Source organism: Ambystoma mexicanum, chromosome 1q (assembly GCF_040938575.1).
Source record: "Ambystoma mexicanum isolate Mex_15411 chromosome 1q, UKY_AmexF1_1, whole genome shotgun sequence".
Taxonomy (NCBI): domain Eukaryota; kingdom Metazoa; phylum Chordata; class Amphibia; order Caudata; family Ambystomatidae; genus Ambystoma; species Ambystoma mexicanum.
In genome coordinates, this window is record NC_090922.1 from 1,471,285,786 (window position 1) to 1,471,311,696 (window position 25,911).

Genomic DNA, 25,911 nt, shown 5'->3' on the forward strand with positions numbered 1-25,911 from the left:
GGCTATTCGCATCACTCTACAGCGTACAATACATCAACCAAGATGGATTATATATTGGGCTGCCCCCTCTTTATTCGCTGCACAGTTGGTTGTGAGATGCTACCAAGGACTCTGTCCGATCACTGGGAGAACCACTGCCCCGACCTAGATGGAGGTTTTAAACCAGCAGCCTTGCTAGATATTGCCTTTAAAAGTCATATACATAGCTTGATTAAGCATTACTTCCTGGAAAACTAAGATTTGGTGCAGAGCAAGGGAATGCTTTGGGAGGCGTTTGAAGTGATGTTGAGAGGGGGTGTTTGTCTGCAGAAATCGTGGTGTTGAGGACAATACGTAGAGAGCTTAATGCGGTGGAATTGGAGATAAAGCAGTGGGAGGGGGAGGTGGAGAGACTAGGTTCATCAAAGTCACTTGCCAAGCTGAAGGAAGGGTTGGATAGGTTTAGGGCGCTAGCGGATAGGGAGGTGCAGTACTTTGCGCGACCTGCAAGAGCTTGTAAATACGGGGAGGCCAGGCAGATACCTAGCGGCTCTGGTCGGGGGGAGAGTGGGGATTTGGGGAAATAACAGCAGTGAGGTCTAGCTGTGGAGAAATCCTGGTGAAACCATGTGAGATAGCAGGGGAGTTTTGCAGGTTCTACGAATCCTTGTATGCTGCAAGGGGTACACCTTCGGGTCCTGAATTGAGAGATTACATTGAAGGTGCGGCACTCCCCAGGTTTGATGTGGAGTCCCTTGCCAGGCCCATAACGGTAGAGGATGTGTTGGGAGCGATAAAAGCCCTATCCACCTCGAAGGCACTGGGAACAGATGGCATAACGGCCGAGTTTTATAAAGAATGGGGTCCGGTGGTGGCTAGTCATATGGTAGGGATGTGGGAAGAGGGGATGGCTAGGGGTCTATTTACCCCCCCCCTACGCTCCGGGAAGCTGTTATCATGCGGATTCCAAAGCCAGGCAAGGACCCACTTGATTGCTCGTCGTACCGGCCAATATCTTTGATAAACCTTGACACGAAGATCTTTGCTAAGGTCTTGCGGATCGTCTCCTGCCTCATGTTCCGCAAGCAGTGCCCAGGGACCAATTTGGGTTTATTCCCGGAAGGTCGACGTTTCTGAATCTCGGGCGACTATTCGCAATCTTGGCGCGAATAGACCCGGGGACGCAGGCAGTGGCTGCGCTGTTGGATATGGAGAAGACATTTGACTCCGTTGAGTGGGAGTACTTGTTTGAGGTGCTGGCGTGCGTGGGGACCCCTCCATATTTTATGAAGGCCGTGAGGTTGCTGTACTCGGGATGTAGAGCTCAGATAAATATAGGCGGCTCTAGGTCGGACCGGTTTGGGGTGCCCGCTCTCCCCATTGCTTTTTGCAGTGGCTATAGAGGTACTGGCGGGCAGACTCCGAAAGTTGCATGGACATAGGGGACTGGGCATGGGCGGGCCGAGTTTGTTGATCTCACTGTAGGCAGATGATTCCATTATTTATGTAAGGAACCCTGAGGCTAACCTTAAGCCCCTCACACAGGAAGTGGCTGAGTTCGGCGAATTCTCTGGTCTCTGCTTGAATTGAGCTAAGTCCTCCCTGTTCCCCTTTAACGAGGCAACGACTCCTCCAACCAGCATGGAGGGGTTTGGGTGGGAGCATGATAGGGATACATACCTGGGGGTGGTGGTTAGTAGGAACGCCCAGTCCCTGCTGGATAAGAATCATGGGGAGTATTTACGATCATTGAGAGCAAAGATGGAGAGATGGTGTAAACTGCCACTCACACTTATGAGTCGAGTAGCTATTGTTAAAATGGTAGCGGTCTCCAAGCTCTTGTATATGTTCGTAAATATACCAGTCTGGCTGGGGAAGGGTTACTTTCATGAGATGAGCTCTCAACTCATTTAACTAGCCTGGCATCCCAAAACCCCACCAATAGGCTGGGAGATTTTGACACAGCCATGGGAGAGGGGAGGGTTTGGAGCCCCAGATGTCGAGGCATACTTTTTGGCGGCCCAGCTGTCTTTTGCGAGATAACGGATGCAGGGAGGGCGGGGGCCACCGCATGTGCATATTGAGAGAGGCTCGGTGTACCCTTACTCGTTGCAGGGACTTTGCAGGGGAGAGTAGCTGACAAATGCAGGTTCGACAAAATGGAGTAGATGGAACAGATGAAGTGGATGAAACCGTTGGAGTGGATGGAGTAGATGGAGTGGACGGAACGGATGGAGTGCATGGGACGGAACAGACTGAGTAAATCGAACGAATGGAGTGGATAGAACAGATGGAGCGGATGGAACGGATTGAGCAGATGGAACTGATGAAGCGAGTAGAACACAGAGCAGATCGATTGATTAGGAAGGATGGAACACACTAAACAGATGGGAAGGAAGAAATGGATCAACTGATTGGATAGAGATGTTTATGTGGACGAAGGATTGAATGATGGAATGGATGGAAAGACTAGTAAATTAAATTTTGTACCGGACGAAATGTATGAACAGACGAAGTGGAATGAACAGACAGAGTGAATAAAACAGAACAGATGGTACTGATGAGTGCTCGACCTCAAGCACCTTACTGAAATCCACCATATCACACTATCACGCTTACTCTCTCCTATATACCACCACTCAACTAGAACACAGCGATACTATGACACATTCGGTATAGATGTTCTCATACTAACACCTGCCACATACTAATTAAACTCAGATAGCTAAGCACACACTGCTAGCCTAAGCATCTTCTCGGGCCTAACGCAGCCAGAAATCAGTCTGGGTGTCAACCCTCCAGAATGAACACATATTCCTGACCTCCCAACCACCACACCTACTGCTAAGAAGAAGCTATCATGCAAATACCACACCAGCTGCACACATATCCGGTGCACCCATGCACCTTATGACTCTCTCAACTGATTTGAACTAGGATTCCTGATGGCGTTCAACCTACCAGCGCTTTGAGATCATAGCAATGATACATAAAGCACTATATAAATGCAAAGTAACATAACATGAATATATCACTAGTGGACAAATGAAAGAAAATTTGGCAAAAACATCGGACACAGATGCTAACATAACAATCCTGGGGTAACATAGAAAATGTGCACTTCATGTTAAGCAAAGTTTCCCTGTCGAAGTCCCTTGCACATATCTCAGAAACCTTTACAATGGAAGAGTGAGGAGATTCACAATGCAGGCGCAAATAAAACTTCTCCCTACGATGTCGAGAGTGTGTGCTTTTCTCTCTACGATGAGGGTGCTTGACAGACAATCCCTTATCAGGAACATCTGTCACTTGTGCAAAAAAAGGGGAAACCTTTGTGACGTGTCCGATGTATATATTAAAGGATATGAAAATGTAGATTATAAATTGGAAAATTAATTCGGATTGTGGACGCTTTTATATTTAGTAAATAGTACAATTTTGAAATTTACATTATATCATTTGGTTAAAAATTGTGAAATATTCAGAGAAAGTATAATTAGATTAGATGCAAATATGAATACAGTGTGTCTCTGAAATATGTACATTTAAAGGTTGTATAAATGTTTTAGCTTCCATTTTATATTATGTAGAGATGATTTGATCGTAGTTCTTGTATTTTGAGATAGATATATATAGAGATATCTATATCTATAAATCTGTACCTTTTATATGTATATTTTGCCTTGATGTATTTTGATTGATTTGTAATATAATGTTAAAATGTCTAACCAAAATAACCCTTTAATAAAACTAAAAAAAATGTAAAGGTGGCTCCCAATCACGCATCCAGTTTGCACTCCGACACATCCGAGCTTTAGAGAGACGTGTGAGCCAACAAACAGAAAAAAAAAAAACACAATGCTTCCAATGTTAACAATTTAAAGCAAACCATGATCAAACAAAATTATGGAAAACGACAGAAAACCACTTTAAGGATTGTTTTACAGTACTGGGATATTGGGGGTAGCAATATATCCTGGCCAATCGATCCATGAGGGTTTTCTCCCCTTCTGCTTCAGCCGCACCCTCACCAGTCCTGTGTGGTGACCCCCAAGGATCCTGCGTGTCACCCACGCTTTATAATGTGTTGACAAAACCGCTCTTTGATATCCTTGACTATCTGGGTGTTACCTACACCAATTATGCGGCTGACACCCAGATACTATTCCTAACTCGGACGACCACTTAGCTGACGCTAAACAAGGTGTACTTGGTCATTCAGGCTTCGATGGCCCAACACGAGCTCTGTCTTAATGATAAGACAGAGCTCCTCATCTTGGGTTCTACTAACCGACTTAGCAGATGAATCACTCATTCAAATCCTTTGTTATTGATGGTAACATCATCAAGGTTACGAATGACACCAAAACCTTAGGTATTTACCTCATCTCTGCCTTATCACTTTCGAGACAAACTAATGCTGTTGTCTCAGCATCTGCATACACTTACAAACTTATCACAGGCAATTCATCAACACAGCTAACTGCATTATCCTTGCCAAAACCTTAATCATGTCCAAGCTAGACTACTGTAATGCCCTCTATCTTGGTACCAGCCACCATAGCCTTAGTAAGCTTCAGGTCACCCAAAACAACGTCATCAGGGCTGCCTTGAACCTACCTAGGAACATACATATATCGGATACCCGACGCAACTTGCGCTGGCTCTGTTTCACAAAGAGTCGCCCTCAAATCCTTGGCCCTCATTCATAAATGTCTGACCAACAAGGCACCTCCCTACCTAGCCACCCGGTTCTCCATGCAGACCTCAAGCCAGCCGAAAAGAACAGCCCAAACACACTGCCTATCTATACCCAGATTTAAATTACAGAAATCTGGAGGGGCTAGCTTCCCAGTACTTGCCTTGCAACTCTGGAACTCTATGCCTACCTCACTCAGACAAGAGCCATCCTTCGCCTTCAAAAGTAAAGCCAAAGCATGGCTCATGGACCAAGATTCACTGCACCTTCGCTAACCTACGAGTTACACATTCACTGCAACTGCCTGTCCTTGCTTGTAAATATTTTAAATGCATAGTAGATTTGCTTGTATCTCTCTTGATGTAAATGTACTGTTTATTAACTGTGCTCGTATGATCTTCTGTTTGTAACCCAAGATACGTGCCCAGATGCCTATGGGCTAGGTGCGCTATATAAAGAAATACAATAAAAAGCTGGTTTTGATCATGATCACAAGCCCAAAGGGACATTAGCTAGAGGACAGGCCTTGTTATGACAGAGTGCTATGTAAAACCGTTAAACAAAAAAAAAGCAATCTAACCAGGTGAGGGCCCCCGCCCCTTCTATTCAACTCCATTGCCTTGCATTTTGAGACTGCGATAGCCCACGTCATCCCTATCTGATGAAACCAACAAGCAACTTGAAACTGCAATTAAAGAAACAAAATCCTCCTCAGTAAAAAGCATGATCACCGTTTATCCAAACACGTGAAAAGCCTTAGGCTCTACAATTTGATTTAAAGCTCTGAATTATGCAGTGGATAAACACTGGGCAGCACTCTTAAAAAGCAGTGGCAGCAGATGACGCATAAATATAAATCTATACAGTGCAAGAGGTTGTCAGAGGACAGCATGCCTTCTGTTGTGCCACTCTGGGGTAGTTGTGTATGATGGCTTTTCTCACGGAAACATCAATGTACATGTCACAGAAGCATTGGAGGAACAAGTTCAGCTTGAAACAGCACAGGGAGTATACGATTGCTGTGCAGAGGATCTTAAAATGGAATAAACATGAGAAACAGTTATGGTGTGCAGCCAAGGTGACTGCTTGAAATTTGGGACACATCTTGAACGAGCCACCCCCAGGTCGCAAAGCCTCTTCTTGACAGCCAGGAAGGTTTTGCGCTCCTGTTGTACAGCTACAGAAAAGTCTGGGTACAAGTGGATCCTGGCGGACCCAAGGAAAAGTTTGCCCTTGACTCTAGCAGCCCTGAGGAGGGCTTCTCGGTCACGTAAGTTTAAGATCCTGCCTATGACGGGACGTGGCGGCGCGCTAGGCCTCGGTCTAGCTGTTAAGGAATAAGGAGCTCTTTCAACTGTGGCGAGAGCTTCGGAGAGCCTGCAGCGACATCAGTGTACGCTCAACAAAGTCTTCCATGGGTTCCTTGACGCCGTCCTCAGGTACCCCAATTATGCAGAGGTTATTCCGTCACAAAAGTGATTCAAGGTCCTCGTTCTTTTTTCCCCCCACCTCCCGTACCCAGTTGGATAGTGAGGAAACCTCAGCGCGGAGGGAGCCCAGGCCATCCTCCGCAGCACCCAACATCGTCTCAATTTCAGCCACCCGGCCAGTTTTTTCAATGTGGGCTTTGATGGAGGATATAGTGCCGTTCACATCATCCAGTTTGGTGTGAAGCGTAGTGAACCCTTCGTGTATGTATTCAAGCATCTTTTGTGCGTCAGAGGCTGGGTGGGTAGATGTGGTGGGTTCAAGATCCGGTGCTCCCCCTACACCCCACCCGGTTTAGAGGGAGTTTTTGTAAACATGTTAATGGAAGTTTCTTTTTTACCCCCGTTCCTTTAGTCATGGTGTGTAGATGGGGGGGATCGTAGAGGCTGTAGCCGGAGGAGGGGGGTTGGGGGGGGAGGCGTACCGGGCAGGCTGTGAGCCTCAGGGAGCAGAAGAATGAGGCCCGGTCCCCCCGCAGGATTATTCGAGTAGGTTGTGGCTTCCCATGTAGGTGCAGAGATGTGAGTGTGGATCAAGTAGTTAGCTCCGTTTTAGGGCACACCTGACTGTAGCCGGTGGGAGTCCAGTTGGTCGGCACTTATTCTGGTGAGGTGCCTACTTCACACAGGGGGATCACTCACCGGGGTTCGTGCGCCGGAACAGGTGTGACAAGGGGCTATCAGTGCCCAGGTGGAGATCTTGGGCAGTCCAGAGTGTACCCCCCACAGAGCCTCATGTAATGGGCCAGACGCTCGCTCAGTAGGGTCCAGCAGGTGGTATACATACGTCTCCAGTCAGCAGAGTTGTTGCCCACAGGGCTCTGCCAGATCCAGGGGGCACGAGTGTTTCCTTATAGGTTTGAGGGTACCAGAAATACTAGGAGACGCCCACCGTGCAGCAGAGGCAAAACAAAGTGGTGACACCTGGTGCCCAGATCGTCCCCGCACCGGCCATCTCCAGCTGGTTTGGCGTGCGAATTGTGGCCTGAAGAGTGGCAGCAGGGGAATCCAGGCTCTCGCAAGGTCAATGAGGACTTTAGAGGCCCCTGTTGCAGAGCCACCACCACAGCAGGACGTGCAGCACAGGTACCCCCGCACCCCCACCACAGCAGGAAGTGCGGCGCAGGCCCCCCCCCCCCCACAACCCACCACAAACTCCCTGGAAGTCCCACCTTAATGGAAGGTGCAGAGCGTTCCCAGGTAAGTGAAGAGCGGCCGCAGAGATGGCAGGCTACGTGTGCGGCTCCTCGGCTTCCCGCAGAGCAAAGGTCCTCCAGGTGCGCGTGTTAGGCAGAAACCTGTGCAGTTCCTTTAGGGAACACTGCAAAAGATTTAAGACTACAGGTGTTGGCAGTAAACCCACTTGGTAGCAGTCTGTACCACCCAGATTTACCTAGTAACTGTGGCTGAGCAGTCAGACTTCCCTCAAGAAGAGTTAGACAGTATGCAAAGTATACACAATAGGCACTCAGATACAATAATACAAGCAAACACTGACCAGAGCTTTGGTATCAAAGTATATAATTATTTATTTAAAAACACACGGTTTGAAACACTCCAGCACTCTTGTTGTAAAATATTCTAAACACAGTTACTTTTGTAATATGTACACCCCTTTTTCCTTATCAGATAAGTCACAGCAAAACACCACTTATTTTCATACAGAGGTGAGCGCTTAACTAGATGGCACTCCAATAAGTTTGTGAGAAAGGGAGGGAAAAAGACAGAATATGGAAAGGTACACCACTGTAAGGTTCAGGAACACTGTTAGCAAGGCAGAAGAGCAAAAGTCATTGGTGAGACAAAGTTCAAAGGCTGGGCCCACTCTTAGAGAGAGCAGAGCACAAATGCACCCAAGATCATAGTTACTCTAGGCTTAGAAAGTCTTGCAGAGAGTTCAAAAAGAGTTTAGAGAGGCTTAGGAAAGTTTAGCCAGGGTGTCCCAGGCTAACCCAGGTTCGGAAGCCGGGGGCTAAATCTACCCCGTACAGTCGGTAGCAAGGGAAGCCAGGCGGGACACGGTACCTTAAGTGGGAAGGATCCTCCAGCGGTGGCAGTTGTTCCTGGCAGTGGGTGCAAGTTGCGTTGTCGTCCAGAGGAAGAGAAGATCTCGACTTGGAGGAAAGATGAAGGTCGTTGCACTACCAGGGAAGAAACCAGCAGCAGAGTTTTCCGGTTAAAGGTGGTACCTTTGTTCGCGGTTGTGGTAAAACGTGGTATCCCGGTTGCCAGGGTACTTGGCACAGGCAAGGCGGCCATGAGGTACGACGGGAAGGCGAAAAGACGGTGAAACTGGTTATCCACGCCAGTCAAAGGAAGAAGACTCTCCGGCGGGAGATCTCTGTCGTTGGGAAAAGTGGTGAGGCTGTCCACCAGGGCTCCACCGGTGGTGGTGTCGTGGCAGGTTGGCTCAGCTTCTCCCTCGTCGGATTCTTAGGTCCTGTGGCGACTTCTGAAGTTCCAGTCCCCAAAGCCCTGCTTTTATGCAGAAAACCCCCATTCACTCATCCTAGCTGTCACTCAAACATGCTAAGTGGTGAGCCGGCTTGGGCCAATCAGGACTGAGTGCAACTTGAGTTGCCTAGGCAACTCAGTCCAGGGTGCCTAAATCCCCCTCCACCCCACCTAAGTACCCCAGACAGAGTGGCACCACTTTGGAGGGCTTCTGTGGAGAAGCCCGCCAAAAAGTGGAACAAAGGGCTCGACTTGGGTTGGAGTCACAGAAGAGAACACAAACGCCATTTTAGAATAAAGTTTTGGCAAAAAATACCAACCGGAGAAATAATATTAACTAAATAAACCGGCGATATAATCGAGGCTACCGTAAATAATTAAATAAAGATAGCCTAAAACAATGGGAAATCCCATAGGAAAATATTTGCGGTTGAATATAAAAAGTAGTATCCACTGCCACCAGCCAAAACTCGATCAGGGGGGACGGAGATGTGCCCCCTCGACTAACAGACCCTGGGGCAATTGAATTGCCCCAGCCAGTACGTCCACAATATGATGGTTTGTACTGGTTCGGTTCAGAATTCAAGACTAGTAAAGTCAATGGTGACTTTACATGCCCTGGGAGACAATAGTCAGTCCCAGGGTATGGAGTCTATACTGGGGGGTCACTATGACACCCCAGTGCCACTGCACTGAGGGTGCTGTGTAACACACATCACAAAAACACATGAAGCCCTATGGAGTAAAAGACCCCATAGCCCATTAAACACATCTAGATTCAAAGAAACACACTCAAATCATGCCCAAGAGTGAGGGTAAAAGAGTCTCACTCTTGGCAGGAGAAAAAAATGAACCCCAAAAATCCAGCAAATCTGCTGGGGGACTCACTAGGTTAGGAAATTCAGCCTAAACAGAGAATTCTCCCTAACAGCACCGCCCAAGGGTCTGCCACAGCGCGGCATCTGGGGGGCGGGGGGTGGTGACGACTCAGGAGAGCCCCCCGGCGTTCCAGGATGGGCCCGCCAGACCGATGTTAAACAAAAAAAAAAGGGGGGCCGGTGCAGGGGGCCCCTGCAGATGGCAGCACAACGATGGGCAGAGAGGTTGAGTGATGCCTCAGCCGGTGTAGCACTCCCGGCCTCCCGAAGTCTGCAGATACTGGACTGTGCAGATAAGGTGCGCGGGCCAGGCAGCGACGCCCCTCCCCCAGCGGGCCCACGGCACCCCGCCACACAGTTACTGGGCAAGCAGCGCCGATCGGAGCTGCGCCACGGGAGAATCTGAGAGGGTTCCACGCCGACGTTCGAGTGGCTAAAGCTCCGCGGTTCTCAGGCTGCTGAAGCTGCGAGTCGAGCAAAGTATGCAGGCGTGTTCAACTCCCTGCAATGTGTGGGAAAGATTTGGCGCACTGAGACGGATTAGTGCGTGCAAGGGTAATTCCCTGAACGGAGCTCGGCGCTCAGGCGGCCATGTTCCTTGAGCGCAACAGCGCCCCCCCTCGCTTTAGTGCACTTCTAAAATAGTTTCACTAGGTTCTTACTTGTCCCTGAGTAGCTTAAGGCCCCTCTAGAAAGTATGAGTTAAGTTACTCCACCTGAACTATGTTCTTAAAGTTATCATCGGTGTTGTAACTGCATCCATTCATAATAGAAGAAAGGCACATACGTTGCAAGCTAAGCTTGTAGTAGTGTTGGCCTAATTAAGTGATTCTATATCTGAATAACACCACCTTCTGACCAATAGGGTCTGCTGCCACTGAATTACTTATGGTTTTCAAAGCGTATAAAGAACCTGGCCTTGTTCGTCCAAGAATAGCCTAGTGCCATTCTGAATGTATAACTTTAGGTTTTACTCACCACGACTTTCTTAATGCTACTCTAAATAATGTTGTACTTTGGTTTGTATACCATAACTATTGAGTTGGTTTTTATAATTGTGTTTATAGGATATGTGATAGTATTTTTTTTTTTATTTTTATTTTGTTTTTGATGCAAACGCATCTTCACAAAATTAATTTACAACAATTACAACCAATTACATTTCACATTAATACATATTTAAAAACAAGCATTTACATAAATCAGACATTTATTTTCCCTTTTCTGTTCCTTAACCACAAACATATTCTTTACTTAAACAAAGGCCACAAACCCATCACATCCTATAAACACATCAAACATGGAAACAAAGCGCAGAAACACATGGTCTCAACAACGGCCTCAAATTGTCCCAACCACACCTTTACCATCGACACAAAAAAGAAGTGCGGACTCAATTATTTTCACTAATCGCACCGTTGCCAACATTAAGGAATTACTAGAACCCCACATACAACGGGTCCAGATTAATTCTCTTCCCATAAGGGTGTTAGTAGTACTGAATAGTGAAATGTTTTTTAGTCTCACCATTTCAAAGGCTGTACAGAACAAAAAAAAGGGGTTTCAAAGTCTCTGTACATTCAAGTTTTTTACAAAATCTACAACTAGTATCAACCTCTTCTCCATCTCTGGCGCCCCAATATTTCATTCTTACCCTAGTGTGCAATAAGTCTAATCGAAAACGCATGTAATCTGAACGAATTTCAGCACTCGGAATAAGAATAAGATATTGTTGCCGAGGCACCTGAGCGTGCCTAACACGTGCATATTCAGAAAAAGAAGAATAGCTCGATATTTGAGTACAAGTCTCTGCCCAGTCATTCAAAAAAATACGCTTATGTGCAATGTGGAATCTGCTTTGAAGATATTCAGCGGAAATATTAATACTTCCAAGGACAGACAATATACCCTGCTTAAAATCAGCAATTGATCTTGGCTGCGATGCTCTTAGCATATAACAAAAGTCCTCATACAGCGAGTTTTCCTCTGGTAAACTCATTTTTAAATAAGTTTTCAAAAGACGCCAATTATATCGTGCTGCCAGTGAGTTTAAACCTAACTCATGACGAAGTATTGCATTCGGAAGAGAAGAAGGAAGACATAACGTTGTTTTCCATAGCCTGGCTTGCAATTTATTCAAAAAGCTTGCCGGATCATTTAAATTCATATCCAAACCATAAAGAATGATGGATTCAACCTTTTTTGAATAGAATTCAAATAGAGGACTTAAAGAAAATTTACAAAGTTTACGACAAATGATTCTCATTTGATTCTGTAAAGGTATCACTTTTTCTGCAATCGCACGTTGCCAAAAAAGTGCAGATGAATTGTTTGCCAGATTATATCCCAAATAGGTTATCTGGACTGCAATTTGAATAATAGAAGACTCCAAGTGCCACCGAAACTTCCGAATCTTTTTTTTCGAAGAAAGTATCAGGATATTAGATTTTGAGGGATTTATAGTAAGATTGTTTTTTCTACAATACAACAAAAATGTCTCCAATTTATTTTGCAGCCCAGATTGCGTGCTATCAAAAAGTAATATATCATCGGCATAAGCCAACCACGAGAGATGAATCTTCCCCAACTTCACAGAGTAAGATTTAGAAGAATCCCAAATACCTTCAATATCATGTAGGTATAAATTGAAGAGCACTGCTGCAAGATTACATCCCTGTTTAACTCCAATAGCCGTTGGAATAGAATCTGATAAAATGCCTTTGCTTGAAATACGTACTCTAATGGAAGTATGTTGATGCAAAAGAGCAATCAGCGCCACCAAACTTGGGGGAAAATTCAGATTTATCATTTTTTTCCACAGCCTATTACGAATTACTGAATCAAATGCTGAAGATAGGTCGAGTGATGCAATAAAAATCGGACCATGTGCAGAATTATGAGCTTCCGAAATTAGATGAGCAAGAACGGAAGCGTTCAGTTGAGTCCCCATATTTTTTCTAAAGCCCGTCTGTACTTTATTTAAAATTTTTTCTGTTTTGATGTGTTTCTCAACTTCATTGAGTAGAAGAAGGGCAAAAATCTTGGCAGCAACATCAATAGGGCAATTGGCCTAAAAGAATTGGGATCAGTGCAGGGTCCTTTTTTATGCAAGGGAATAATAATCGACTTGACCCAAGAACACGGAAGGGTTTTGGTTGCAAAGATAGATCTAAATATCCTCAAAAAGACAGTAGCCCAAAAGATAGGATCATCTTTTATGACACATGGCGGTAAACCGTCCGGGCCAGCACACTTTGACGGTTTCAGCGTCTCAATTGCTGCTATGACATCATTGAGCACCCACGGACAGTGCTCGGGTATAAATTTCACTAGATATGACATATCTTCTTCACAAACACTTGTCGGGAGACGATATTTATGTTCAAAAAATGAAAACCATGTAGTACCGTCAATTGCAGGTTCCATATGGGCTACGTTTGAATTGTCTGGTGTTCTAAGCATTTTCCAAATATCACGAATGTTGTGATTACATAAGAGCTGAACCATATTTTGACTATTAGACAAGTGAAAAGTGCACCGTGTAGCCTTTATCTTAGATTTATATAATCTGAGCACCTTCTTTTTTGCGCTCAAAGCCAATATCCTATTCTTGATCCCACATTCTTTTTTTAACGCACGTAATGCAGTGTTCTTTTCAGATTTCAATTTCAAGAGTTTATTTGACAATACATTAAATGAATGTGACTTCTGGGTATGATCCAAAGCTTCATCAGCAAGATCCTTAAGATGAAACTGAATCATCTGCATGTTCCATTCGAGGATTGTGCCAAACGACGTGTCACCAACAAACATGTCGGGCCACCAATCACGATTGACTAAAAAAGTCAAACGACGACAGATGGACTTGTTCCAACGGATAGAAATGCACGATCTATCCCCCTGGGCCAAAGCTAACAAATGGACCCTATCAAATAACTCAGTTGGCCCTGACAACGTGCATTCTAAAATGGCATGGTCTCCATAAGGCAGGAAAGATGGTTTAACCAGAGAAAGTAAACCCGAAAGCTCTTTAGAACACACTATATAGTCAATGGTCGAAGAGGCATTACCCCCATGCCAAGTGCAAGATGATTTAGATCGGATAAAGTTGATAATACACAAGTGCCAACTAGATAAAAAATTACACCAACTTAAGCCATTCTGAAACGATGTTTTAAAATGTTGCGAAGATTCCAAAGGAATGGAGATCTTAGACTATGCATCTAAATAAGAATTAAAATCGCCCCCGATCAATAACTCTATCGTAGGCTGTATCTGGAAGAATTCTAAAAGCGAATCATTCAACATATTAATAGCATTCGTAAGAGGAAGAGATTGAGGATTCCAATTCAGAGATATCAACAACATCCTTCTTGGCACACCCACATTAAAGGTAACATCCAGCAGAAGAAAAAGTTGGGTCGCAAATGTGTTATTTATTACAAATCTAAGATCATTATTAAGTAGAATGGCAATTCCACCTACGGGCCGGCCAGACACCGAACGAACAGCACCTTGTTGCACAACCGTGAAACCGTCCACATATAAATCATGAACACACATGGTTTCTTGTAACAACAAGATCGAAGGTAAAGTACTCATATGCCTATCTAGAAACCATTTCGAAATATTATGAAAACCACAGCAGTTCCATGAGCAAATGGTAAGGCTTTCACATTATGACGAAACTATGGAACTTCCACCTGAAGAAGATAGAATCATAGGAGGGGCTGCATTAGGCAAATTCCCCAATATTCTATTCAGTGCAGCAGTCAGCGAGGCTAAGTGTGTCAGGATTTGTACATTCTCACTATGGACAGCTTGTAGACCCTCCACTAAGGGGATCCTGTTTCTTCACCACAGGCGAGATATATTCCAAAAATTTCATAGCTATTTCCACAGAATGGAAGGCTTGTAATTCAAGTCCCAAAAATAAATCGGTTTTATGTTCCCAAATCAGTCTCGCAACAATGGGAGAGACTACTTTGCATAACATCCGATTGTTATTTATTCACCAAAGGTAATTTAATCCAATCTACATCATGTGAGACCAGATTTCGTAGGGAAGGAATTTTGTATAGAGAGTTCATCAAAAAGCCACGGTTGATGGGGGACGTGCCATTGATCTTTGGATTACTAATCCATCCAATAAGTATCTGATTTTCCTCGGGGATGTCATTAAATTCAACTATGCTCTTATCAGATATAGAGCTAGGAACTGAGGACTGCCCCGTTATAGCAGGATATATGGATAGAGCAGGCCCTCCTTGCTGTACAACCTGGGCGGCGGATACAGATGCCAAGCCTAGAGCCGGCGTTACCATTTTAGCCATATTATGGGCAGGCACTGCTACATGCTCCAGGTTCGATGCTATAGACAGATGTTCAGAAGCAACTGGCCTCACAACACAAGCTTCGTGACATGACTCAGACGAAAGCTGAGAAGAAGGCTGAGGGCTGCAAGGAGCGGGCTTAAGAAGCATTGCCTGCCCTAAAGACGTACTAGATGCATCATAGGCACTTTCTACATGCATCTCCCCAGTTAACCCTGTGTGACAAACAGATTTTTTGTTCTCAATCATAGGAAAAAACGTATTCAAATTTGTTTGGCTGATAACCGCAGATGGAAGTTCTTCAACAGGACTAGTGCAGAGTGCAGAGATACATCTGTCATCTACATTCTGTTGCAAAGACAAACCCTTATTTACACTGTGTGTACCCTTTAATTTATCCTTTTGATTTTTTTTAGGAACTTTGATTTGTAGTGTAGTTTGGGTCTCGTCAGTTAATTGACTTGCATTAATTTGAAGCTCTGCCTCTCCAGTATGCAATGTGGTCGAGAGGGCCAAAGTCACTACCTCCCTAGAAGCTTCATTCTGTGTAACATAATCAGTGGTGAAGGTATTAGAAGCAGCTTTCTTGTTTTGTTTGCTTTATTTTTACGTTTTACTGCTCTCTGAAATGCCTTCTTCATTTTACGAGACGCATGATACGTATGATTATTCAATTCATTTTCTTCAGCAATTACCTCCAACTCGGCAGATTCGATGATATTTGTGAGAGCCAAAGGACTATCAGGCATGCTTTGATCTACCATACGTGTAGGTGAACTGATACAAGGCTCACACATATCCAAGTTAAAGAGCTTAGAATTATACATAATATTTTCAATTAGCAATATTCTTTCGTGATGTAATTTAGCAAGATCTACAAGCTCAATAGGCGGAGAAATCATACTAGGCTGACCCTCAACCGCCACTTGGGCTACCGCAGATGCAAATGAAGTAGGCATACCATGTAATAACAGTGAGGCATTGGTTGTTTGAGTGCTTTGAGAGGTTAAGACATGCGGAACAGGAGAGGGAAACACATTCCTCCTTACAAGTTCCACCATACGATCTGGACAATTTGCATGGAAACTATGACAGGCTTCTTGAGCCAGCATAAAACCCTCAATCTTAGCCAGATGAAGTGAATTTGCAACAACAGAATCTTTCAAGTCTTTTAGGAGTACATGAGTAAGTTCGTGCCCTTTATCAAGTAAATTGAGAATTCGCGTCAGAACAGGAAACGATTGTAAATCCTGTTCTGTTTGAAACACCAAATTTCCCATATCGAGTATAGGAGAGCTTGAGGTATGGGGAAAAGCATGCTCCATAGTTGAAGCCTGGGGAAACTGTGTAACGGGAGATTTCACCTTTGAGGCTTCTTCAAAAATGGATTCCCCAGGAGATTGCAAACCACTCGGGAGATTGCTGCGCGTATTAGCAAAAACCTGGGGAGCTTCCCTGCTACTAAGAGAAGCATCCATGTTACATAGAGGTAAAGGATGAAAATGTACTTGATCGCGCAGGCCACGCGACACTGCCGCTGGAGTTGATGGCCCCAAGGATAAACTAATGCGTCTTTCTAAAGCATCAATTATCCCAGGTGCTAACATTGATATGTCAGAAATCGGCGGATAAGATTTCCCCGTCTCGTCTGCAAAAGCTACCACCGATACATTAGCCTCGTTGGCAGACCTCAGTGTAAAAGGGGGAAATGCATTTGAGGGCACTGCAGACTCGTGCAGTAAAGTACCATTAGAAAAGGGCCCTGAGCCTTGCGACAACACATTTGGTATGTCATCAATGAAGGTTACATCAACACATCATGGCAAATGATTTTCTTCTAAAGTCAAGAGAGGCTCCATATTTACCAAAGCCTTTGTAGTGCTTCTCAAACATTTACCACTTCTTAAGGTCGACAATGTGCCATCCACATTACTCATTGCCTAACTCAGGTCGATACAGCAAAACAATTGCAAGACTGCTTAAACAAACTTGCAGTACTACACTGAGAGTCCTGTATCAATAAAACATACAAGAACACGACCCTCACCGCACCCCGCTCCGCGCACCGCGAACAGCAAACAGCCCTTTGCAGTCCTTCGCGAGTGCGCAGCGCGTGTGCGCTGAGGGTCCGTGTTGAAATAGCCACAAGAAAAAGGGCGTTTCCAATTCAATGGGAAAGGAAACGTGTCATCAATCACCTTTGATATAGAAAGAAAAAAAAAAAAATAAGGTGTATTAATAATTGGTAAATGTGAGGCCAGTTAACCTCATAAGGGACACCAGCCATACAATGCACAATTTCCAAAGCACAATTTCCGAAGCAACAATCAAAGCACCTGATCCCACGGAAGTCAGGCAAAAGCAGTGTTACATAGAGGGACTTCCTCCTGGTTGAAATCGGCGTGCAGGCACTCAATAATGAGTGGGAAAATGACGAACTCCAATGTCCAACAAAGTCAAACGGGCGGCAGAGCAAGGACCAGCAAACAGCCCTTTGCAGTCCTTCGCGATATGTGATAGTATTTACTTTCCCAAGATGCATCTTGGCAGGCATTGCAAAATCTTTAAAATCCTACTACACCTGCAGGACAAGTTCCTTTGTTAACATACTCAACCTAAGAAATTCACTTGCCCCATGGTGATGGGTGACAAAATATTGACTAGTGCTTTCTGTAAAGTGGAGCATGTCAACATAAGCACACTTCATAGGTGGTTTATAATTTTGCCAACCAAAGATCAGCCATGCACAGTGAATGTTATCTGCCATTTACTGTAAACAAATTTTGTTTACAGTAAATGTCAAATAAAGGTTTCAAACATCTCAAGCTAGTCAACAAGGTCTAGTACCATGCAACAAGGTCGAAAATAGCTGATTTGCATGTGCACTTCCTGGAAAGCCAATCTCCAACCATGGAGGTAATTTCACGAAATGCAGCGGCAAGGGAAAAGGGAGCCACCTAGACCAGGTGCACAATGCCATTGAGCTAAAAAGGCTTCAGCCCCCTCCTCAACCCCTTTTCCCCCCAAAATGCGAGCTTAGCGCCGGATCTTCTGCATATAGTTCTTTGTTAGTCAGAGATGGGAGAAAAAAACTGTCCTGAAACTGGTGGCTAGTGTTACTGTGTTTCTGCAGAAAAGTGTAATTGCACAAACGCGGAAAAACTTTAAAGTTGCTAGTTTCAAGAAAGGCTTCCCCCACCTCTGTGCCCAACAGAACTCAAATGCACACATCAGCCCTCTCCCCCCCGGATGCGAGCGAATGTGTTTTTTCGCATTTGGGGCGAAGGGGCTGATGTGCACACTTTCTTTTAGGTAGGCAGAGAGGCGGGGGAAGCATTTTCAGAAACTAGCAGTGTTAAACGGTGTTGCACGTTAGCTCATTATGTATGCATGTGTGTAAGGAGTGTGCATGTAATGTGTATGTGTGAATGAGTATATGAGGTATGGAGGTTGGGAGTGCATGTAAATGAGCGAGCGTATGGTGAATGGGATGTTTAAATGAGTGAGTGAATGTGTAATTGTGTGGATGAGCGCGTGCTTGCTTAGGTGTGGTGTAATGCTGAGCCGTTACCATTTTATAATTGGGCTCCACGCCAGACAACCCTTGGGGAAGAACAGAGGGTGGAGCCTCGAAGTCCACCCCACTCCATTTCTGCAGTGGTGCCTCCCATCACTGGTTAGCACCCACCGAAATGTAGGCTTCGTTGCACCCCTGCACTAGACCTCGCCTCGATGCAAGACATAAGGGATATACTATCAGAGATTAAAGCAATGTGATTGGAGTAGAGCAATTGGAGAGCTGAAGGGAAGAGTTGAGAAACTAAAAGACCAATTTGAAGGTTTAGAAAGTAACCAACTAGACTTGGACTTACTGGAGATAAAATATGAGGAATCACTGTAGAGTTGGAGAAACAGGCCCACAGGGCAGAACTCAACTCTACGGACAGAATCTTTGGAGTCACAGAAGGAGAGACTCAGTCCAGGCTGAGAGATATGTCCAGGAGATAGTGAATAGGCTGAGAACCCCACTTAAGATCGAAGGAGCACACAGGGGAGGTCAATGGGAATGATGTTGAAGATCGATCATTATGGATCAAAAAAGAATATCCTAAGAGCAGTCAGAACCCGGATGTATTTGAACATAAAGGCATGAGTGATCATCTATCAACACTTCTCAGCGTACACCTTGTTGAGGAGTACTTGGCTGAGAAGTTGAGTGAAATACAGATGGGCATACCCATCTGCACTGATTTTCAAGCTTGCAAGAAATGGTGTACCTGCCTAACTGGTCTAAAAGAAATCGATCTGGTTAGGCAAGCTCTTATGGACGAGACTTCAGATGCAACTCAAAGCTCCCCCCGATACACAGCTGAAGTAAATTGAGGTAGACTAAAATGTGGCGATTTAATGACATTTAAAAAATCTGAGCTCACCCTTTAATAAGGGGAGCACATGATAGACTGTGAAACCCAACCAGGGTGGCTGAATTGTATACAGAGGGAAGTGGAAGCACAAGTGCAAGGCGAGCATATGACAGAGGCAGAAGAGTTCTGGTTTGTAGCATCAGTTTAAAGAACTTTTTAAACAGCTGATGGACACTCATTAGGAAAGATCTCTTTACAGCTCTTTTCCAATAATTTTTAATAGACCCCCAAACATGTTACTTTTATTTTATGATCTGACCTGCTCTTTTTGAAGTGCAGTGAAGCCTTCAGCCTCACTACACTGGCATTTGCTAATTTGTCGTGGGGAAAGTCACATGTTCAAGCTGTCAGTCTTGTTACTTTGATGCCACTTTTGGTAACTTTATCTTTGTACAATGCAGTACAATGGGGTACACTTTTTGCTTTACCCTAGACACTCAAGTGGATTTCTGGTTACTTTAGGTGTGCCTAAGGGACAAGCTGGTGGCAGCAGCTACTTCTTGCTATTTTGTGGTGTATTTTACTTTAGCCTTTGGTTACCTACTGTGGCTAGTGTCCAAACATGACCGTGACCCAAGGTTTTTCCATTTATCTCTTGGCCATATTGTCACTGACCCCTCTTCCTGACCTGGGAGGGCATGAAAACCCTTCTACGACTTCCAGTGCCCAGACAAGCAGAGGCTTTTCGTGGGCTACTGCAGAGCCATGCGAGTTTGCTGCCAAGAAGTGGGTTGGGACTGTCTGGTCCCAATCCACAAACCGGTTTCAGTGTGTCTCAGTGATATGCATGAATTGTGCCACCAATGGTACCAATTTGACGTCCGTCTGCTATCTGATTGGGTAGAAGGAGCTTTGGCTCTTGCCTAGGTTTATTAATAAGAAGAGGACTCCTGCACCCATTCTGGAGAGTTCCTGGAAGAAACCAAAAGGAGCCAAGTATCCTATCCAGCTACAAGACTTGCAAGGAAACCGTGGACCAGTTGGAAAATGCCCTGGCGACCAGCTTCTGCTGCTGTCCTGGAAAAGCCCTGTCTTGTTATGTTATTTTGCATTTATATAGCGCCTTATATACCATTGGTATGGTCTGAAGGCGCTGGTAGGTTGAACGCCCTTGGGAACATAAGTTCAGATCAGTAGAGAGTGTAGAGAGAGTCAAAGGTGTGTGTGAGCACCGGGTATGTGTGCAACTGGAGCGGTATTCGTGTAATAGCTGCTTCTTAGCGGTAGGTGTGGTGGTTGAGAGATCAGGAGTATGTGTTCGTTCTGGCAGGATTTATCCAGACCAAATGTGGCTGCGTTAGGCCTGAGGAGAACGCCTGGCTGGGGGGTGTGTAACCAGCAGTGTTTACTTAGAATGATGTGGAGTGTGCGGCGGATGTTGGTATGAGAACAGTTATAACGAATAGTGTCATAGTATTTCTGTGTTTTAGTGGAGTGGTGGTGTAAAAGAGAGAGTAAGCGTGGTGGTGTGATATGATGGGTTATATGCTCTTTCAAACATTCTCTGCATTCCAAACCATACTATATACACGTCACGCAATTCTATGCGCTCCAGTCCGTTCCATGCTCTGTCCGCCCCCCACACACACACTCCTGTCCGCCCCACACACTCCTGTCCGCCCCCCACACACTCCTGTCCGCTCCACACACACACTCACACACACACTCCTGTCCGCCCCACACACACAATCCTGTCCGCCCCACACACACACACACACTCCTGTCCGCCACACACACACACTCCTGTCCGCCACACACACACACTCCTGTCCGCCCCACACACAGACACTCCTGTCTGCCCCACACGCACACACACACTCCTGTCCGCCCCACACACACACACACTCCTGTCCGCCCCACACACACACACACTCCTGTCCGCCCCACACACACACTCCTGTCCGCCCCACACACACACACTCCTGTCCGCCCCCCACACACACACACTCACTCACTCCTGTCCGCCCCCCACACACACACACACACACACACTCCTGTCCGCCACACACACACACTCCTGTCCGCCCCACACACACTCAAATGTGCTCTATTTACTCCGATCCGTTTCGTGTATTCTAAGTTGTTTTATGCTACATACTTCACTCGTTCCATCCGCTCTATGCATTCAGCAGCTCTACGTACTCATCCATTCTACGCACTCATCAGTACTGCATGCAATCTGCACTCGTTCGTTCTACATACTCATCCGCTCTACGCAGCACGTCCGTTCCACTCTAGGCACTCGTTCACTCCAGCCACTCATCCGCTTTATGCCCTCACACGTACTATGCATTCACCCGTTTTGTGCACTCATCCCCTCTACGTACCCCTTTTTTTTATATGCACTCATTCGCTCATATGCACTCGTCTGCTCTATATACTTGCCGGCCCTACCCACTAGTCTGTCCTATGCAGTCCTCCACTCTACACATTCTTCCGCACAGCCCATCCATCCATCCATCCATCCATCCATCCAGCTCCGCTCATCCATCCGTTCCCCGCACTCTGCATGCATTCCGCACTCATCCATTCTACATGCTTATCCTTTCTACGCACGCACCCGGTCTATGTAACTCATCCGCTCTAGGCGTTTGTCCGCTTTATCCCCTCACATGCACTACGAACTCATCCACTCCCCGGACTCATCCGCTCCCCGCACTCATCCGCTCCATGCATTCAACAGCAATATGCACCCATCAGCCTTATAAAGTCATTTGCTAATACGCAGTAATCCTGTTCTATATATTCACCCGCTCCCTACACTCATCCGCCAGGTCTGCACATTCATCTGCACCAGCGATCTACGCGCTCTACACACTCATGCGCGCTACTCGCTTCTCTGTATTTACACTCATACGCTCTACACGTTCATCCGCTCTACACACCCAGCCGCTCTACACACTTATCCGCTCAACATTTTCATCCATTCTATACACTCATCCGAACTATACAGTCATCTGTTCTTCCACTCATGCATTCTTCCACTCAGCACATTCATCTGTTCCACATGCTTCATCCATTCTAACTATTTCATCCACACCATTCACTTCGTTCCCTCCTCATGCATTATGTCCATTTCAGGAGGTTAAATCTCTTTACTGTTTCCGTAGGATTTATTCTTATTAACCACTTCACTGCTTTGATCTACTTTACTCGTTTAATTCCGTTTGTCCTTCTAGTTTATATTAGGGGTTATTAGCTGTCAATTTCTCGCATCAGGTAGTTTGTTGGACTGGTGTCATTGAGATGCTGTTAGACTGTTTGGGTTAGTTTGGTACGGGTTGGTTTTATGGGAAGAGCCAGGTTTTCAGTAGTTTGCGGAAAGACGTTAAATCCTCAGTTAAGCAGATGTGGGATGGGAGTGAGTTCCATAGTGTGGGGGCCAAGGCTGAGAATGATGATCCGCCTAACCTGACTGAGTTTGTCTTCGGTATGACTAGGAGGCCGGCTGCGCTCGATCTTAGGGTCTATGGGGCGGGGGGAGGGTGGGTTTACATGGTGTTTGAGCTTTTCTTGAAGAAATTGAGGTCCGGTTTTATGCAGTGCTCGATGGGAGATGCATAAGGTTTTGAAAGTCGCCCTTCGGGCTACTGGAAGCCAGTGCAGCGTCTTAAGGGCTGGGAAGATGTGGTCTCTTGGGCCGAGCGAAAGTAGCATTTTGGCTGCCGCGTTTTGTGCCCTTTGGAGATTATTCAGTTGGTACGCGTGGACTCCGAGATATAGGGGGTTTGCGTAGTCCAGTCTTAATATAACGATTGAATGGACAGCGGAGAGTCTGTTGGGAAAGGAGAGATATGGAAAGATGCGCCTAAGGGTTTTAAAAGGTGGTAGTGGCAGGTCTTTGAGACGTTGAGAGTTGTTAGGTCAGAGTCAAGGGTGCATGCAAGATTTTTCACTGAGTTGGAGGGGGTCGGTGAGTTGCCCATGGCGGATGGCCAGGGTATTAGGTGCGGAAGAAGTTCGGAGTTGCCACACCATGATTTCCGTTTTGGAGGGGTTTAACAAGAGGTAGCTTTGGGTCATCCAGAGTAATATGTCAAGGAGGCAGGAGGCCAGGAGTTGGGTTTTGAGTCCAGGAGTTTTAGAATTAGTAGTGTCGTCGGCGTGGTTGTAACGCAGGATGTTGTGTGAACGAATTATTGGTGGGAGGGTGATCAAGTAGAGATTGAACAGGAGGGCAGATAGGCATGCTCCTTGTGATCTCAAGCAGTCCTGCAAATGAGCTATGACCCATGGAGTGGAGGGAACATCCATTCTCATCGTCAGCTCAGAGTCCTGCGAGGAAGAGCCTTCGGAAGTGCCCCTGGACCACTTGGTGGCTGACCAGCTCAGCGTTTGGGCAACCGTGCAGCAGATGTCACTGTTCCACGTTGAGGCCTGGAACTTGGGTTCACCGGCCTGTGCTATAAGAGTCACCTCTGCCAAATTGTGGGAATCCAGGATCAAAGTCACCCGAGATAGGAGGCAAAGTATGACCACGGCAAGCCTGTCTTCCTGTGTCGTCATGTATCGGTGGCAGTCGTCCGAAACTGCTTTCCTACATCCAGTCCGATGCAGAGAGGAGCCCTGAGTCGAGCTCTTCTGCATTCTCCAACCTGAAGACTTTGCACCAGCATTTGCCGCAGACCAGAAAAGTGCTTGAACCTGCAACCCTCGGCCACCTACCTTCCGATTTGGTTAGAGCTCCCCGAGCCGTACCCGTCACTAATCTAGGTTGGCCTACTATACATCTGTCCACCAGAGTATAGGAAATGAGCCCCAACACAGGCGAAAGGGGAAAGAAAGAAGGGAAAGGAGAAAATGAAAGAGGAAGAAAGGGGAAAACCAAGAAGCGAAACAATATATTGATAGTATTAAGTGCCAGATGGGGAGGGAAGCTCCCCCTACGCAATCTGATAGTGAGCCGAAGTTTCAGTCACAGACAAGTACAACTGCTAGTGTTGGACTATTCTAATTCCTTTAGGTGGGAGAAAATAGAACTGAGGTTCTTTACTTCCCCTCCTGGTTTTTAACCCCCACTTTACGTCAACCCCCCTGGTATTTATTTTCCACTGTTCCTTCTCTTCAACACCTCTGCCGGTCGAAATCTTGGGGTCAACTTTCACCCTTCCCACTTCTTTTCTCTTCATAGCTTTGCCACAGATTGCTCTGCTCCTTACCATCAGAGTGCCTGACCTATTCAGGCTACTAAGTTTATGGTCTACTGCTTAGTCTTTTCTTGGCTCAATTACAGGTTTGTTGTTTTTGTTCGCCTTTCCTTCTCTTATATAACCCCTCTACGCTCGTCTTTAATTCTGCCATCTGCTTACTCTTAACCACTTTCCACTTCCTTAGTCTCCTTTGTTCTCCATCTTCACTTTTTCTGCTTTGAATTCATGGTCTTGCCTCGGCCCATCTCTGCTCTTTAGTAACCTTCTACGCACCCACTCGCTCCCTCTGCTCAGTCTTGCACCTTTGTGTCCATAAACCACCTTGTCCATTTTCTAGCTTTCGTTCTTTTGCTCTTCTTGCTCCCAAGCATTGGAAAGCTTGAACCCCTGTACATTTCCGCCTCTTTCCAGGTCTTTCAGACTCAGTTAAAGGTTAAATTAGCTTAATTCCCTTTCTCAATTCTAATTCTGCCACTATGTATTTTGACAATTCACAAGGTGTTCGTCACTTCTCCCAAAGGAGGAGCCCTTTCCCATACGGCGGTGAAGCCGCTACCCAATAGTGTCCTAGGGGTGGTTTAACGCAGGATGACCTCATGGGGAGGGACTCCCCCACCCCCCTCCACCTCTGGGGACAAGGACGATCACCTGGGGTACATCCAACATTCACCAACATTCCCTAGCCCTCCCCACTGTTCAGAATCAGTTCCTCGAAAGCAAACATACATATTATTGTAACATAGGAGATAAAGTCAAACGTACTAGGACGAGGTAGCCCAGAGGAAGCATAAAGAGTAATTTCACAGAGACAAAGGACTTTTACAGTAACTGGATACAATTTATAAAAAGGAATAAGGGAATATCAAATTATGGCATCCCACCATCAATCCAGGAGGGGGCGGGGGGGTCACCATAATTTCCAAATCCTCTTTCCATCAGACCCTCCCCGATCCCTGATCGCTCCCATACCGGGCTACGAAATTCTACTTGGCAAAATTGAGCCCAGACCACCATACACCTAGTACTCCTGTACCACCAACCCAACTACCTCAGCTCCTCAGATACTGACATCCCTTTATTTCTCGCACACCTCCTTAAACCCATAACTAAACGTATTCTTCTCTGATTTTAACCTGGGCTTTAATGACCCCGCTGACTCCAAAGCCTCAGCCCTCTATGCTTCACTGCAAGAAATTAACTTTACACAAGTCATCACTGCCCCCACACTCAAAAGTATGGATTCTCGACTGGATCTTGAACCTCAACACACCTCTCAAGGCCACTAATATTGAACACCTGCCCAGAACAGACCATTCTCTGATACTCTTCACCATGCCCCATCTACCAAACACTGACCATAACGTCTCCAACCACCTCCCGATCACAGTGAGACACCCGTAAACTAACCAAGGAGATGCTAGAGCCAACTATCTGTGCCTCACTCTCCTGCCGGATAGTGACGACCCTGAAACCATCCACTACAAAGCCACACTCCTGCATACACTTG

At 45.8% G+C, this 25,911-nt stretch overlaps 1 protein-coding gene across 3 annotated transcripts in view; it reads right to left on the reverse strand.

Moving 5' to 3' along the window:
- Positions 1-25,911, reverse strand: part of TESK2 (testis associated actin remodelling kinase 2) — an 864,966-nt gene that overhangs the window by 588,907 nt on the left and 250,148 nt on the right. The gene's annotated exons all lie outside the window — the stretch shown is intronic.